Source organism: Sciurus vulgaris, assembly GCF_902686455.1.
Source record: "Sciurus vulgaris genome assembly, chromosome: 10".
NCBI lineage: Eukaryota > Metazoa > Chordata > Mammalia > Rodentia > Sciuridae > Sciurus > Sciurus vulgaris.
The window spans coordinates 65,328,962-65,348,349 of NC_136470.1; the positions used below are offsets into that span (position 1 = coordinate 65,328,962).

Sequence of the window (19,388 nt, forward strand, 5' to 3'; positions counted from 1 at the left end):
CCCATCTTCTTCCTAATTTCTCATTTCCTAAACTATTTTTTCTTTGTAATAATCACTCTCTCAACTTAAACTCTTCAACTTCTCCCTTGTAAAGACAGGCTGACTCAATGGATGTGGCCATATCTCTCTTTCTTTTCAAATACACAGGTATTAAGTATAATTTTGCTAATTAACGAGTGAACCAAGTTATAAAAGATAGAAAGAATAATCACTGGATGTCAGAAAATACAGCTCAAAGGTATAGCCCACAGTGTACTGTTGACCTGGTGGTCCCCCAGGGCATCACAATCACATGTACTGAGATATATTTGGGTTGATGTATAGAGCATTAACACTAATGTGGGGCAACAGACAAGAACTGCAGTCATTGAAAGGAGTGAAAGAGCACCTAAGAATTATGTTTTAATAGACACCCACCCAAAAGATTTGAAGTAGGAGTCTACAGACTAGACTAGAATTGCAGTAATAAAGCTTAATGTCTACTTGGGGCTTTCTGGGAAAATAATCAAACCCAGTTATATATTATAGGCACCTTACGACAGAAAACCCAAGGCAAATTAACATCAAGATAATCAGATTTTCCTTAGACTAGAACGGGTTCAGATCTTGGATCACAGGCAAGAAGGAAGTACTATATCATCCTGGAAGAACATACAAAACTCACACAGAAAACAATCTCCTTCAATTGAAAATGAACCCAAAATAATATCAAAACCTGCTATTGTTTTGTTCATGAATCTAGTATCCATCAAAGGCATGTTTTAGGCAGATATTATATTGAACCTTAAAGATATAGTAGTCAATAAAACATATCCCTGTATTCTGAAAGTTTACATTCCACTAAGGAAGACAGTGGGCACAAATATGAAACATAGTGTACAATACTAATAAAGATCACAAGGAAAGTGTAGAATATAGGAAAATAGAGTAAAAAGATGGAGAAATGGTATTTAGAAAAAGAATTTCTAAATAGGTAAGATTTGAGCAGAAGCCTATACAAAGAAAAGGAGTGAGTCAAAAGGCAGAAGATATAACAATAGTGATTAGTAAAGATAAAAAAGTTTTAAACCATACATATAATTAATAATTTAAAACTAATCAGTAGAAACTTTTTACCTCAAAACTAATGTCACATATATCTAAAAAGAACAAATACAAATGAACTTAATATATTTATAAAACTTAACAATTGTTGATCTTGAAATTACTGAAATCTCAATATTAACCAAAGAATTGGTATTATACAATGTGTCTGACAATAAAGTGATAAAATCAGAAATTAAGACAAAAAGATAAAAAGTCCTATATATTTGTAAGCTAAAAATACATTCATAAATAACCCATGAGTCAATAAAAAATCATAATGGAAATATTAAATATTAAAAATGAACAACAACAACAGCAATATATATCAAAAACCTGTGGGATGCAGCTCAAGTGGTACTTGGGGGAAACTTCACGACTTTCAATGCATATATTAGATTTTTTAAATAGGTAAAGTTAATTGGTTAAGGATCTAAATCAGAAAGTTCAAATATAACTGGAGTAAAGTGAAACAAAGAAAAGGAAAAAACATGATTAGAACAAAAATTAATGACATGAAACAAATATACCAAAGAGGATCAACAAAATAAAAATTTGTTAAGAAGACAAATAACAAGATACATGAAAGTGCCACAATTCAACCTAATAATAAAATTTATGTTGATCAAAAATAAGTCATTAACTCATAATTGTGGTGGGACTACAAATTGGTGCAACCACTATGAAAAGCAGTGTAGATTTCTCACATAACTTGGAATGGAACCACCATTCCACTCCTCAGTTTATACCCAAAGGACTTAAAGTCAGCATACTACTGTGACAAAGCCACATCAATGTTTAGAGCAGCCCAATTCACAACAGCTAAACAATCAAGATGCCTTCAACAGATGAATGGATAAAAAAAAAAAAAAATGTGGTACATATACACAATGGAATATTACTCAGCCTTAAAGAAGAATGAAATTATGGCATTTGCAGGTAAATGGGTAGAAATAGAGAATATCATGCTAAGGGAAATAAGCCAAATCCCAAAAACCAAAAGCTGAATATTTTATCTGATAAGTGAATGCTAGTCCATAATGGGGGGCAGGGGATGAAGGAACTTTGGATTGTGCAGAGGGGAGAGTTGGGGGAGGAGGGGGTGTAGAGATGGGAAAGACCGTGGAATAAGATGGACATTATTACCCCATATACATGTATGATTACACTACAGGTGTGACTGTACACTATGTTCAGCTAGAGGAATGAGAAATTGTGCTCCATTTGTGTACAATATGTCAAAATGCATTCAACTGTCATGTATAACTAATTAGAACAAATAAAAAAATTAATCATTAAAATTTTGTGAAGGAAAATGAAACATTATTTTAAAACATTAGGAATAAAGAGAATGTATCTCTAAAGATACAAGAAAGGTTTAAAATACCACAAGAAAATGACTAAATAGCAATCCATTTACAAACGCCAATGAAATGGGAAATTTCCTGGAAATTTCCTGAAAATTCCTGCAAAGCTGAAATAATAAGAAAAGAGAAAACCTGAAAAAAATATGATCAATAGTTGATGGTGAAAACAATCTACTTACAAAAGAGTTATATCTCATATGATTTAAAAGGGAATCCTGCCAAGTCTTCAAGGAATGAAGAATTCCAGCTTTATATAAATTGTTCCAAAAGAAAAATAAATATCCAAAACTAATTTCTTGAGGCAAATAAAATCTTGATACTAAATCTAGAGAGCATGAGAAAGGAAACCATATGCCAATCTCACTTAAGAATATAAATGCAAAGATTCTAAATAAAATCAGAGCGAACCTAAAAAAGAAAAGCATGTGTGAACATATATAAATGTAAACATGTAAATATACAATTTATTTCAGAAATGTAAGAATTATTCAACATCAGAATATACATTAAGTGATGTAACTATACTCAGAGATTAAATTTTAAAACCATCAATTCTCTCAATGGCAAGAAAAAACCCAAAACTATAAATGTAGATTAAAAAACATGCAATATACTAAGAGAAGATAATTACAAAACAGGCAAGTTTTGAAGCATTTATATTGAGAGTACATAACAAAATGAGTCAAAATAAAAAGACAAGCATTATTATAAAAACTGCTGCAAGAACATAAAAAATTAAGATAAAATTTGATTTGACAACAAGAACATGAGATGTTCACCTTTACTTAAAACAAATAGATAATTAACATTAAAATACTACCTAGATACACTTTTGTTCCATTATTTTAATCAAAAAATGCACACCGTGGTCAATATGTAGAGCTGGAAAGGGAATGGAGAATGGGAAACGCAGATACATTTGGAAAGCACTCTTTTGTTATATTGTAAAGTTACAAAGTGCATTCCCTGAATCCCACAATTCAAATACAGAGGCTTGCCCATGTTTATAAAGATGTTTACTGTAATACTGACTGCAATTGACAATTTTAGAAGAAAGTAAGAAAGAAGATAGGGAGGGAGAGGAAAAAATAAGGGAAGAAGAGAGAGGAGGAAAGGGAGGCAAGATAAAGAAAGAAGAGCAAAGGAAGGGGATGGAAAGAAAGAAACATTTAAATGTTCAGTATTAGGAATTGGATGAACTGTGGGCTCAATCATACAATGGCAAAGCACAGAGCAGCATGTGTTGCAGCTAAAATAAAGTGCCTGGATTTATAGGTACTAACATACAACACTGAATGTAATGACAAGTGGAAAACAAAATATGTTGCAGAATGACCCCAAATTTCTCAGTTCTCAGAGTCCCCAATAAGCACAAGTAACTAAATATTGTTTTCATTTCATCCTCAGAGCCTTTAATTACTTATTATTGGGATGTGTGTGCCTGTAGGACACTGCCACTCATACTTCCCGTCTATGTTGTTTTCATATATTACATGCTTTTTATGAGAGCAACTGCCAAAACTCAGCTTTGCAGGTACCATCAAGAGGAATATATTGAAATCAAATGTTGAAACTGTGAACTACTTCAAATTAGTGTTTCTGACAAATGTTGAATATTGCTATATTCCTCTTGAAAATTTTAAATATCTTGCAGCACACCTGTGGCACTCTTGGAGCTCCTTGGGATACAAATTGGAAACCATGGAATTATGATGAGAGATATGATTTATGTAAATTTGTAAGTATACAAATTTTACTAAATGTTTATGGGTGTGCATGTTTGTGTGTGTGTGTGTGTGCATGCATACACATGCATGAAATGAAATAAAATAAAAATATAAAAAATAACAAAATATGGACTGCAAATATATGCAAATATACATATTGACCTCAAGAAGGTGGTCACCTCCAGGAAAAAAAATGATGAAATTGTAACCAGGAGGGGACTTCAACAATTTCTGCAGTGATTAATTTGTGCAAAAAATATCTCAAGCAAATATGTCAAATGCTAACATTTTAAAATTATGGATAATGGCTACTTGGTGTTTATTTTATTGACTCTGCTTTATTATATTTTTGAAATAGTTCATAAAAGAAAAATAAGAAATGACAAGCATTGTGAGTTTTTAAAAGCTTTATATAGGTTGCTAGGTTTAGCGTGCCATTCTAAATCTCAGGACATCTGGTTACTGTTAGACCTGCTTTTCTATTTTCATTTAGACATACTGAACTATCCACCAGGAGTAGTCTAACATTTAAAGAAAAAAAAAAACAAACAAACAAAGAAAAAAAAAAACTTCAGTGCAAAGAAATCTAGTTCAAGACAAGCTATCTATCACTGTATTTCATGGAACTGGAAAAAATAAGAACAACCCAACCCAAAATTAGTAGAAGGAGAGAGATATTAAAGTAGAAATAAATGAAACAGAGACTCAAAAATCAACAAAACATGGAGCTGGCTCATTGAAAAGATAAGCCCGTAGCTAGATCACCAAGAACAAAAGAGAAAGATTTAAAATCAGAGCTCAAAAAGGAAAGATTACAACAATACCACAGAAATAAAAAGGATAATTGGAGATTATGAACAACTATATGCCAACAAATTTGATAACACAGAAGAAATGGGCAAATTTTGGTACACATCCTCCTTACCAAAATTGAATCATGAGGAAATAGGAAACGTGAGCAAACCAATAACAATTAATAAGATTGAATCAGTAATAAAAGGTTTCTTGTCAAAGAAAAGCCCAGGACCAGACAGATTCACTACTGAGTCCTACCAAACATTTAAAAAAGAACTGATACCAATACTTCTTAACTTTTTCCACAAAAACAAAGAGTAGAAGATTCTTCCAGAAACATTCTATGAAACCAGTATTACCCTGATATCAAAACCAGGAAAAAAAGAAAAGAAAAAAAAAAAGGAACAAAAAGAAAACTACAGGCCAATATCCTTGATGAACATAGATGCAAAAATCCCACCAAAATAATAGGAAGCCAAATTTAAGAGCACATTTAAAAGATTATTCACTATCATCAAGTAGGACTGATTCCAGGGAAGCAAGGATGGTTCAATATACACAAATCAATAAACATCATACACCACATTTACAAGGTGAGCACATGATCATCTAAATATATGCAGAAAAGGCATTTGATAAAATTACACATGCCTTACTGATGACAGTACTGCACAAATAAGGTATAGAAGGAACAAAACTCAACATAAGAATAAAAATGACCAAAGTATGTTACATTCATGTATGAACGTATAACAATTCATTCCAATTTTCTTTTTTGTTTTTTATTTTTCTCCTGTACTAGGGATTGAACCAAGGGGTGCTTAACAACTGAGTCACATCCTCAGTCCTTTTAAGTTTTTATTTTAAAAGAGTCTCCCTAAGTTGCTTCAGGCCTCACTAAGTTGCTGAGGTGGGTCTTGAAGTTGTGATCCTCCTGCCTCAGCCACCCAAGTCACTGGGATTATAGGTTTGGACAGTCATTCCAAATTTATATTTAACTATAATACACCAATTTGAAACACTAAATAAATAAAAGAAAAACCAATAGAATAGATATGAAGGGATCAAGGAGAAGGAGGAGAGGAAGAAGTACTGGGAATTGAAATAGAGCAAACTATGTTATATGCACTTATGAATGTCAAAATGAACTTCAGTATTATGTATAACATTAATGCAGTGATAAAAAAAATTAACAAAACATATGTATTAGTCTAATGTCAGGACAATGTTTTAAGTGGAAAAATAAATATCATGGAATGGAAAGAAAAAAAGGCCATACACAATAAGCCAGTACTCACGTATTGATTGGGGAAAAACTGAAAGCTTTCACTCTCAATTCAGGAACATGACAAGGATATTCACTTTCATTCCTTGTATTCAACATAATGCTGAAAGTCCTAGCCAAAACAACTAGGCAAGATAAAGAAATAAAAGCCGATCAATGGATACTAAGTTATAGTTAGATAGGAGTAAAACGTTCTGGTGTGCAACTGCACAGTAGGGTGATTATAGATAGTGACTGGGTTCTGTAGATCACAAAAATCTAGAAGAATTTTCAATGTTTTCCATAGAAAAAGTGATAAATGTTTTCATTTTATCTTTTGGTATATATTTGAGGTGTATAACATGTTGTTGTCATATGCAGAGTGAAGATGATTACTTTATTCAAGCAAATTAACATCTTTTTATTTTGAACTAATTATAAACACACATGAAATTGCCAATTAGTATAGATAGGTCACGAACACCCATTGCCCAGCTTTCCACATTGTCAACACCTTACATCACTTTATTATGGAAACAAGGAAACTGATACAGGCACAATAAAACTAGACCACAGACTTTACTTCATTTCATCAGCATATGTACACATGCACTCATTTTTTGATTCATTTTTGTATATGATTCTACATCTTACCACATGTACACATATAACCACCATAAAAATCAAGATACAGAAGTGTTTTGTCACACACACCCAAAAATTTATGCTCCTTTTCTAAAGTCATATGCTTCTCCTTTTGAAAACCCTGGAAATGACCAGACTTAATCTTTTTTAAAATTATTTTTTATTTTTACAGACTGCATTTTGATTCATTGTACACAAATGGGGTACATCTTTTCGTTTCTATGGTTATGCACGATGTAGATTCACACCATATGTGTAATCATACATGTACATAGGGTAAAGATGTCTGTCTCATTCCACCATTTTTCATACCCACCCCACACTCATTTCCATCTATGTAATCTGAAGTTATTCCATTCTTCTCTTACCCGCAACTCCCTCACCTCCATGATATATCAACATCCACTTATCAGGGAAAACATTCAGTCTTTGGTTTTTTGGGATTGGTTTATTTCACTTAGCATAATATTGTCCAATTCCATTCATTTATTTGCAAATACCATAATATTATTATTCTTTATGGCTGATTAATACTCCATTGTGTATATATACCACAATTTCTTTATCCATTCATCTGCTGAAGAGCATCTAGTTTGGTTCCACAATCTAGCTATTGTGAATTGAGCTACTATAAACATTGATGTGGCTGTGTTACTGTAGTATGCTAATTTTAAGTCCTTTGGGTATAAACCAAGGAGTGGGATAGCTGGGGTGAAAAGGTAGGTCCATTCCAAGTTTTCTGAGGATTCTCAACACTTCTTTCCAGAGTGTTTGCACCAATTTGCAACTCTACCAGCAATGTAAAAGTGTGCCTTTTTCCCTACATCCACTCCAACACTATTAATGTTTGTGTTCTTGATAATAGCCATTCTAATTGGAGTAAGATGAAATCTAAGAGTTGTTTTAATTTGAACTTCTCTAATTACTAGAGATGTTGGACACTTTTTCATATCAATAATGTGAAAAGAGAGACTACGGTGTGGGAGAAAATCTTTCCCACGTGCACTTCAAATAGGGCACTAATCTCCAAAATTTATAAAGAACTTACAAAACTTTACACCAAATGTACAAAGAACCCCATCAATAAATGGGCCAAGGACCTGGACAGACACTTTACAGAAGAAGATAAACAGGTGATTAATAAATATATGAAAAAGTGTTCAGACTTAATCTTAAGAGTAATAGAGTTGGAAGTCAGGAGGGTTGTTACTGAAAAGTATTAAGTGATAAATGCTTTATAACCCAATTCACGTTTCATCCCCTTATTCCCTCCAGTTCAAATGGGATCAGAAAAGTACAGGACTGGAGAAAGAAGAAGCATTAGAATACTATTACAGTAATTAAGGTGAAGTATAAAGGCTCAGAATAGAGATGGATAAGAGTGGATGGATTCAAGGATGTAAATATGGAAGGATCTGGTAATTGATTGAATGGGGAATTGGAGAGACAGGTGGAGGATAAACAAGTCATAAGATTATCTGACTTGGATTTCTAGGCAGATGGTAGTATCATTCACTGATACGGGGAAAATTGGGGTTTGTTTCTATTATTTTGAGTTACTTACCGGTCATTTAAATGGAAATATCTCATAGGTAATTTGGTACTGTTAGTAACTGAGACCATAAGAGTGGATAGAATCAATAAGGAGAATGTGAGGTAGAAGACAAAGCAGTGAAGAAAGAAAAGAAAAGGAAGGAAAGAAGGATGCAGCAGAGAAGGAGAAGGATGGAGACAATGAACTTGTACACTCTGTACATATATGAACTTCAAATTCCAATCAACAAATGTGATCATTGCTAAATAAAATTTAATGAAACATTTCTTACTTCCTTTTTTAAGAATAAAAGTTTAATTATTTATTTGAAACACGTGAATAAAATCGTCTTAATGATAAAGCACAAATATATGACCAGCATCTAAATGTCAAGCATTCTTTATAAGTTCAATTTACAAATATACTATAACCATTACAATGGTATATTGTTTATAAGAGACTCACACCTCAAAACAGGAAAACACTTTTGTAATGACATTTCAGTCTTCAACTAAGGCCACCATATAGAAAAGTAAAAATTAATTATTTTATACTAAATTTATGGCAGCTTATGAGTTTTCTTTTTTTTTTTACCATAATTATGCTTTATTGGAATGAAAACTGGGATTAATTAATTGAATCTCCTTATACATATGCTGATTATTGAAGGGTGAAATACATAAAATCATGCCTATGTGTTGGGAGAAATGCTCCACACGTGTATTTTTGCCTTTCTACCATCTGCCAACTGACATCACCTGCATTGGGTCACATGTCATAAAACTTTAGAGGTGGAGGGTTCTAGATAAACCACATCAAACCTGCTCATTGGACAGGTAACAGTGAGGCCCACTATTGTGACAAATGACTTGATAAGGCTGGCTAACACAGTATTATTTACAATGAGAGAGAGACACTACTCAACTGCCATTAAAAAAAAAAAAAAAAAAAAAAAAAGGAAAATAGGTAGTAAGAACTTCAACAAACACATCTTTTCCTCTAGCTGGGCCTTTCCCTATTATCTGTATCTGGGTTGGATACCCCTCCTGGATTCTGCCTTTGAGATTGATATGCCCTATTACAAGCAGATGATGACACATAATGGGGGGTGGGAGGGGGCAAGAATGGAGGAAGGAGGGACTGTATAGAGGGATAAGAGGGGTGGGAGGGGTGGGGAGCAGGAAAAAATAACAGAATGAATCAAAAACTATTACCCTAGGTAAATGTATGATTACAAAAACGGTATGCCTCCACTTCATGTACAAACAGAGAAACAAGATGTATCCCATTTGTTTACAATAAAAATGAATTTAAAAAAAAAACTTAAAACCTCCCAGGGAAAATACAAGTAAGTATATATTGTAATAGGACATTTCTTACTTCTTTAAACCTTTAGTTTATATAATATCCTATTTCTCGCTCAAAAAGAACTGTATTACTCAGAAAAAATTTTGCTCTAATTTTTTCAAGATGAAGTATTTATTTTTACTATCTTGCCCTTGGAATGCAGTCACTATGTTGATAAACTTAAAAATGGTACTATGCCTTCGTTAGACTAGGAAAAATAGAGTTGGAAGTGTTCTTTTTCCTACAGAGAAAGTTCCTATCTGCATTTGTTTTCTCTCATCCACTATTCTGTCCAATAAGTCTTGCTATTATTGTTTCTTAAGTGCCTCTACAATACATAATATACAGGTATTTTTGTCAAAAGATATGTCATTGACAACAATAAAAACAACAAAAACTCTTCAATGATAATTGAAGTTATTGTGTAATTAAATAAAATAGAATTGAAAAAGTAAGCCTCAACTTTGAATTCACTTGCATTTGTTATGTTGTAATCTTTATTTAAGGCATAAACCTGAGTTCATTTAATGACCTAGACTATTCTGTGTGATTTTTTTTTAAAAAGAACAGACATGACATGCTGACCAATCTTTCCCTCTCCCTTCCTCCCACTATTCCCTCCAGTCTCTAGTAACCACTGTTATATTTTCTACTTCTATGAGATCAATATTTTTAGAATTCACTTAGGAGTGAGGTCACGCATTTTTGTTTTTCAGTGCATAACTTATTTCACTTAACATAATGTCCTCCAGGTATCCATGTTGTTGCAAATGACAGGATTTTATTATTTTTATGGCTGAATACTATTCTGCTGTGTATAAGTAGACCACATTTTCTTGACACATCTTTAACTGATGAACTATTTGATAGGAGGAATAAGTTTTGGTTTTCTATGGCACAGCAAGGTGAATAAAATTGATAATAATACACCATATTTCTCAAAGTGGTTAGAAGAGAGGAATTAGAATGTACTCACCATAAATAAATAATAAACGTTTGAAGTGAAGGATATGCTAATTACCCTGAGTTGATCACTACACAATTTATACATGAATCAAAACATCACACTGTACCTCATAAATATATACAAATGGTATTTGTCAATTAAAACATTATAATTAAAAAAATAAACAGTACAAAGTGCTATCTCAAAGATGGCCACTGTCTATCTGAAATCTACCTGACAATACCATGGATTGTATATTTAACCTGGAATGTATAGTTACTGAGCAGTTACTCTAAAATGCTTACAGGAGGAAAAGTCTTCTGTTTTCATTTCTAAGTAATATTGTAATTCTAAAGATTCTAGGATAACAAATCTGAATGCAGATGATTTTAAATGTCAATTGTAGTACATTATATTTTAAATATCTACTAATTAATTTTTTAAAAATTTTGTACATTAGATCATTAGTTTACAAAACCAAATATCTCTAGCCCCCCATCTCCAAAAAAGTCTTTAACAGAAAGTTTAAATGAAAGATTTTAAGTATAAGATTTGAAGAAAAGTTTAACTCTTAGCCTGGTGGCCTGTTTTTTTCTTCAGAGAAGTATTTTGTGAGTCTTTACTTATCAATATCCTTTCAAGTTTTACAAGCCCTCGAAAAAAACTCAACAATTTTTTTCTCCAGGTAGTCTGACTAAATTCAAAATAAAAATTGGCCTGTCAAGACCTCTCAATATTGAGGTTGTGAAGATTCCCAAAGAGAAGTCAACACTTTGGAAATAACTATACTTTACCTTCTTTGTGACTCATAATAACTTCATTCACACTCAACTTGCTGTCACTCAGGGTCATGGTGCCAAAAAGAATTTACCAGATTCCAAATGACATATCCATGAGTGAATGGTTCTCAAAGAAAATTTACTCATATATTTGTAAAGAAAACTACAGACTCTACAACTAGGTCAATAGAAAATTCTGGGGATACATAGCAAAAACTGTGTTTCAGTCTCAAAAAGCACAGGAAAATACTATTAACTTCCTTCACTGACAGAGTTCTTCTATCAATACTAGCGGTGACACACTTTTGTTTATATTTGGAAGAGAGCATAAACTTTCATCTTATATTTACCCAAATATTGATCATTACTGGGAGGAAAATTACATCTAAAGTGACACTTTCTAAATTCAATGTCATTTGCCACAAAACAAAAAACACAAAATCAAGTGTCCCCAAATATTACCAGTATGAGACTTCTGGAAATTTTTTTATACTCTTCAGTGTTTTCTAGGTTTGTTAAATATGCTTTAAAAGAAAAAAAGCAGAAAAAAATTACAAGATAAATTATAAACTTCTATCTTAAAAAAAATAACAGAACTACTCTTATTTCCACTGGAATATATGGATCATCCTTATAACATGCTGGAAACACATCATTCCACATTTGGTATATATTCCAGACAAACATTCAAATAAAGCACATGAACTACTGACCAAAAGTAATATTATAAATTTATTTTGGGGAACTTCTTGTTTTCCAATTACATGTAAAAAGAAAAATTGAGATCCATATGGAAGCAAAGAGCAATTTAATGAATTTACAATTGCTTAAGGATTTTTTTTTTAAAGAGAAAGTGAGAGGTATTAAAAGCATACAAAAGTCATTACTTAAATACTAATTAACTTCTGAAAATTGAAATGAAAAGCACAACACCATTTACATTAGCACCAAAACATTAAATAAATTCTAAGACAAATCTAACCAAATATGTGTATGATCTCTATGAAGAAAAATATAAAACTTTGATCAAAGATATTGAAAAGTAACTAATTAAATAGGGGATGTTCCATGATCATTACAGAAACATGTAATATTGTCAAAATGTTAATTCTTCTCAACTCAATCTAGAGATTCAACATAATCTCAATAAAAGTTCCATTATTTTATTAATACCAATAAACTAATTCTAAAGTTTATAAGGAGAGGAAAAAAGATCCATAATAGTCACAGCAACACTGAAGTAGAAAAAGTCCAAAGACTGACAATACCAAACTTCAAGACTTACATAAAGCTAATATAATGAAGACAGTATGCAGCGCTGGTGAACAGACAAATAAATCAATGGAGTTTCCAGAAGTAGAACCACACAAATATGTCAAATAATCTTCATCAAAGGACTAAAAGCAATTCTTTGGACAAAGAGTTCAATAATTGGATATCCACGTGCAAAAGGAAAAAAAGAAAAAGAAATTAATCTAACCACTGATATTATACTTTACACCAAAATTAACTCCAAATTGGTCAGTGACCTAAATGTAAAATGCAAAGTTATAAAACTTCTAGAAGATAATATATGCAAAAACTAGGTGATTTGGGGGTTTGCCACTGAATTTTTAGTACAATGCCAAAGGTCTGATCCATGAGAAAATTAACTGATGTTATAATTTCTTTATATTTAAAATGTACATTAAATTTTTTATAGGCTGTTAGTTGGAGTAAAGAGGAGAATGCAGTCATGGACTGTAGGGTTTTTTTCTTTTAGTTATTTTTTTCTACATATTAATGGAAATTTTTATCTTGAGGCCTAAAGCAACCTTAAATTTTAGATGCTGGTTGAGTCTTTCCTCATAGTTTTACAATGCTATTTTTAATTTAGAGTATTTTATAGGAAATTCATAACTATTCTTTTTCTGAGTAATAACTGGATGAGTTGGGAGAACCTGATACTTGATAAATTCTGCCCTTTACTCCATCTAACAGTCCATACAAATTTAAAAGTAAAAATTTAAAGTAACTGAGAGTTCTGTAATCAATAAGATATCCAACCATACAAAGGTATGCTGTAGCAAGAATGTTCTGTTTCATTCTGCTATTAAAAGAAAGTGCCATTTAATAGAAGAAAATCTTTCATCAGTAATAAAATCATTTGAGGTAAAATAATCTACCCCCCAATATTTAAATAAATATATAAAAGACTACAATATGAGCATAAATGGAAGAGGAAATTGTGTGTGTGTGTGTGTATAAAGAACATGTATTATATGTATAATATGTGTTTATTTAAAGAAAGGGATGAATAAGCATGTAGAGACAAACTAGATTTACACACTGGAGAGAGAATATAAAGAGTATAGTCCAATGAATTCCCTAGATTTCATTTTCTTTATCATCCTCAAAAAAGATAATTAAATAGTTTTAAAAAGAAAAGAAAAATATTTTTTATTGAACTGCTTTTAAGATTCCTTTACTCAAAGTTAAAGACTGTGGCCACCGTCAACTAGTTGGGTCATTAATTTATCTAAATCTGTCTAGACCTGACTACAGTGTTCCCATTGTATGTCTCTGAAGTCATTATTATTTGCAAAGATCTGAAACTTTTGTCGTTGAAACTACTTTCATGGGATTTAACAAAATATTTTGAAGTGTTTTTCATGGGATTTAACAAAACATTTTAAAGTGTTTTTAAGACACTAAGGCTAAATTGACTGTACAATGGTTGTTATTAGTCTTAGTTTCAGTAATTCATAGGTGTAGCATAACCATGTTCACACACACATCAATTTTAAAATATGATTTATCTTTTTTTTTAAATATCATCACTAAGACTCCAAAGGTAAAGTGGTAACATAATATGGGTACTTCAGGTGGCTCAAACTCAAGATATTTGTCTTTCAGATTTTGCTTAAAAATACATTTGAGAAAAATGTAACTAATTCTAATGTAGAGTTGTCTTGCCCTTCAACTCTTTTAAAAAATTTTTTTATTTGTTCTTTTTAGTTATACATGACAGTAGAATGTATTTTGACATATCCTGTATACATGGAGTATAACTTTCCACTTTTGTGGTTGTACATGACATGGAGTTACACTGGTCATGTATTCATATATGAACACAGGAAAGTCATGTCTAATTTAATCTACTGTTTCTCCCATTCCCATCCCCCTCCCTTCCTTTCAAATCTTATAAGAAGCAGCAAATACTTCATTTCCAATCATACTCTCTGCTTCTTGCACACTCAATTTGGAAATGCTTTTCTGTCCTCTGGGTTGTTCTACATTAAAATATTGTTCTACATTAAAACATCCTGATTTCTTGTTCCTATTTTTGTTGAGACATTTTATTTCCTCTATGATTATCTCTTAACTTCTCCCTTCTTTTTTGTTTTTTATTTGTTCTTCTTTTCCCCCTTTTACTTCATCAGAATGTAATTTCTTTCATGCTTTCTGACTGACCAAGATTTTATCTTTGCTTTTGTATATAAGCAAGTGACTCTTTCTGTAGGTTTTGGATACCTGTACCTTAGTAAGGAGAGACTGCACTTTGCTGCTATAAATTTTTCTCAGACATCTTCAACCTGCATTCAGTATATAACCAGATGTATTTCACTTTCCTCCAAACTGCCTTTCCACCACTAGTCCATTAATATTGTAATATAATTTTACATGAAACTTTAAAGGCACACCAAAAAATAAAAGAATGAATAAAGTACTCAGATATTCTCTAATTGTTCATGGGCATAATGTTAATATTGACATTTCTATTTCTATTAAGTGTGTAACTTCTTTTTTGTTGTATATACAGCATGAATATTTGTTGCTGTAAAGAACTTAAAACACAGGGCATGCACTAAATGCTGCAGGGAATCCCATGAGATAATTCCATTCACTAAATATAAGTAATTCTTAACTTTACTTTGTTTAAAATACTATTATTTCATTTGACACATCATAATTTTATTTTTACATAAAAATAAGCCTTAAATATGATCATAAATCAGTTAACAAACACATTAGTTTATTTTTCAAAAATAGCCAATCTAAAATTGTTGTCAAGAAAAAGGACATATTTAAACTGTTATTTAAATAGATAAGCATAACCAAAGCATTAAGAAAAATTAGGTTTTTTTGTAGCTGTAGCTATAAAATATTTAATCAGGGTAATTGAAATATAACAGCAAATTGCTCAAGTAAAAACTAACTGTAATTTGACCTCAGTCAAAAGTCACACAATCTTGGGGGGGAAGAAAAGTTATCACTGTATTAAAATTGTCAAGCAACTTCTAAACTAGATCAATTGCCTTCATAATATTCTGAGAACAAAATGTTCTTTAAGAGCAGATCTGATATGAAGAGCCAAAAAAATGGAAAACATTCGCTACCAATTTACTGCAGTCACCCATAAACTATTACAAGAACATTATGTATCAGGGTTCAAGCCAGCAAGCTATTAAAGCACACTGCCCTGGTGTCTTTTCATTTTACTTTAATGCTACCGAAACATTAATAAGTCTTCAGGGAATTGTAGTTATGTTGAAATGATCTTATCATGTAATCAATTTTTGAAATATTCCAAGTCTTTTGAGGTGAGCTGTATTTCTTTCTTGTTTCCCCTCGGTCACTGTTATTCTACTTTCACAAATGCCATCATCATTTTTTGTTTATCTAGTCCAAATCATGCTTTCATCTTGGGAATTTATCAATATAAATGGTGCTAATTGCCATAGTTAATGAATGCCAAGACATCTAGCACTCTTAGCCCCAATGCCACTTTATGTGCCTCTGTTCATGTGGAGATCAAAGAACAAAGGATGCAAAGAATCATCTGGAAAAAAATAAGAGGATGTCATTCTCTCTCTCTCTCTCTCTCTCTCTCTCTCTCTCTCTCTCTCTCTCTATATATATATATATATATATATATACACACATATATATAATCTTCTAGTTTGTTTTTATAATTTTATTTGAAGGCATAAGTAATCCTGTGAAAATTACTTTCCTTTAAAGTCCCTGGACAAGTTTTACTTGTTAAAAGCTTTCTAACTTGACCTTTTTTTCCCTTCCTCACTTAAAGGACAGTGACGACACTCTGGAAAAATGTGATTAATCCAATGATGTAATATTTCTATCTCACTAATCACTATTATCCTTGATGCCATAAATTTCAGGCAACTGAAACATCTTTCAATCAACTTTCTAATGGAAGATATTAGTTCACATAAACTTCACACAAAATAAGGAGTCCTAGTAACATTTATGGATACAATGAATCAATTTTTAATTAAACTCTCAGAGAAAAAAGAAAAAACAAAACCCTTATGTATAAACAGGATTACATTTGGTGAAAGTCACTGAACTACGTAGTTCAATGAAGTAGATATTCCTTGCAAACAGCAATGTAACCATAATTTATGATTCATAGCATTACTAAAAAGTAAATATTTTTATATTTGTGATTTTCAGTATGTGCATGTGTATATTTACATGTATGTGTGAGGGGGATGGATGGATAAATAGATTTCTACTGAAATTAGATTATAAAACTCATAAGTCATTCTTCATTTCATTATCACAGTATCCTCAAACCCTACCAGTGTCCATAACATAACATTTACTCACTACAAATTTGTTGAAGGAATTATAAATTGGTGATGATATAGATGCAATAGTATATAATTTAAATTTTAAATTCTTTAATATGAAAGAAATCAAAGGAAAGTATTAGAGTTAGCATATTTCCATTCTTCCTCAGCAGTAGTTCAATTTATAACGCTCTGTAACAGCATGTTACACTGTTTCTATTTCTTGACCTTCTGCAAAAAAATTACCAAATTAAACTATTAATTTGTATCATGACTTTTCTTGAAGCTGTTGGTTGACAACTCAGTCCAAAGTAAATGTATTTACCCATTGTATAGAAATAAAAGAGTATGTTTCCTTATCTATGCAAAAATCATGTCTTATTTTCCTTCATGCTGTTTATCTTAATTCACAGGTCTAGAATATTCCCGTTCTAAGTTTCTTGTATAACTCTCCTATGTAATTAGTCACATTCTAATCAAACTTACATTAAAATAATTAGCAATGATTTCTACCTGCAACAGTGTATGGGGCATCTGAGACCCATCACACAGCAGGTAAGCAAACATCTAGAGCCAGACATCTTCCCACTCCTTCCATGCTGTGTCTCACAACAGAACTACAAGATGTGATGTCATTAAAACAGCCAATAAGGTTTTCATTAAAATGTTTTTTTCTCAGGCTCTTATAAAGTGACAGTAACTTTATAAGTTTATAAGTGAGGCAATACAATAAAGAGCTTGTTTTGTCTTGTCTTGTTTTGTTTTGCCAGAATCTTTGACATTATGCTTAAGCCAATGTTTTGATGAGAAGAAAGCTCACGTGAAAAACAAAAACAGAAAGACCAAAACTAAAACAAAACAAAACAAAACAAAACACTTAGATTTACAGACTTAAAAAAAAGAATTTAGATGCTTTGAGTTTTAGAGCAATCCCTCTATGGCAAACACTAGACTACAAGCTCCACACAGCAACTTTTATATTCACTGCTACATCTCCTGGTAGACAGAAGTTTGGAAAACTGTATGATTCACAGAAAAAAATCTCAATAAATACTTATTGAGCAGAATTCACATGCATAATACTTCAATGACTAAAATATAATAGGCTAGGGCCTAAATAAGTCAAGCAGTTTGAAAGTTTGCAAATGTGCTCTGTTCCTGTACTTTTTTTTCATTAAAGTTATGAAATAGCCATTGCAGTACATTGAGCTCCATAGAGACAGCACCGGGGCAAGTAAAAGCCAGAAGGGCACTGGACGACTCTGTGCCTCGCTGAGGAAAAACAACTAAACATGGCAAAGGATATCCTAGGAAGCCAAGAGGCATGATGTCATCATATGCATTCTTTGTGCAAACTTGCTGCAAAGAGCACAAGAAGCAGCAACCAGATGCTTCAGTCACCTTCTCAGAGTTTTCTAAGAAGTGATCAAAGGTGGAAGACCATGACTGCTAAAGAGAAAGAAAAATTTGAAGACATGGCAAAGGTGGACAAGGCCTGCTATGAAAGAGAAATGAAAACCTATATCCCTCCTAAAGGGGAAACAGAAAAGAAGTTCAAGAATCCCAATGCACCCAAGAGCCTCTGCCAGCCTTCTTCTTGTTCTGTTCTGAGTATTGCCCAAAAATCAAATGAGAACATCCTGGCCTGTCCATTGGTGATGTTGCAAAAAAACTGGGAGAGATGTGGAATACCACTGCTTTTAGGAAAAGAAAGCTGCTAAGCTGAAGGAAAAAAAAGAAAAGGATATTGCTGCATACTGAGATAAAGGAAAACCTGATGCAGCAAAAAGGGAGTTGTCAAAAAGCAAGAAAAACAGAGAAGAAGAGGAAGATGAAGAGAATGAGGAGGAAGATGAAGATGAAGAAGATGAAGATGTTAATGATGAATAACTTGGTTCTAGCACACTTTTTTTCTTGTCTATAAAGCATTTAACCCCCCTGTATACAGCTCACTCCTTTTAAGAAAAACAAAAACAAAAACAAAAAAAAAACTGAAATATAAGGCTGAGTAAGATTTGTTTTTAAATGGTATGGTGTCTTTTTTTGTATAGTTAATACACTACCCAATGTGTCTTTAGATAGCCCTGTCCTTGTGGTATATTCAATAGCCACTAACCTTGCCTGGTACAGTATGGGGGTTGTAAATTGGCATGGAAATTTAAAACAAGTTCTTGTTAGTGCACAGCACAAAATGAGATATATATTATGGGGACAGTAGTTTTTCATCTTCAGTTGTCTCTGATGCAGCTTATATGAGATAACTGTTATTCTGTTAACTGAATACCACTCTGTAATTGTAAAAAAAAAAAAAAAAAAAAAAAA

The 19,388-nt window shown here is 32.0% G+C and overlaps 1 long non-coding RNA gene and 1 pseudogene across 4 annotated transcripts in view; one reads left to right on the forward strand and one right to left on the reverse strand.

The window, feature by feature from the left end:
* The window catches only part of LOC306670646, a 667,486-nt gene that overhangs the window by 519,086 nt on the left and 129,012 nt on the right, over positions 1-19,388 (reverse strand). The window lies entirely within an intron of this gene.
* On the forward strand, positions 18,367-18,956 carry LOC306638284 (high mobility group protein B1-like; annotated as a pseudogene). Its single transcript has one exon. The product of its transcript is annotated as a high mobility group protein B1-like (transcript).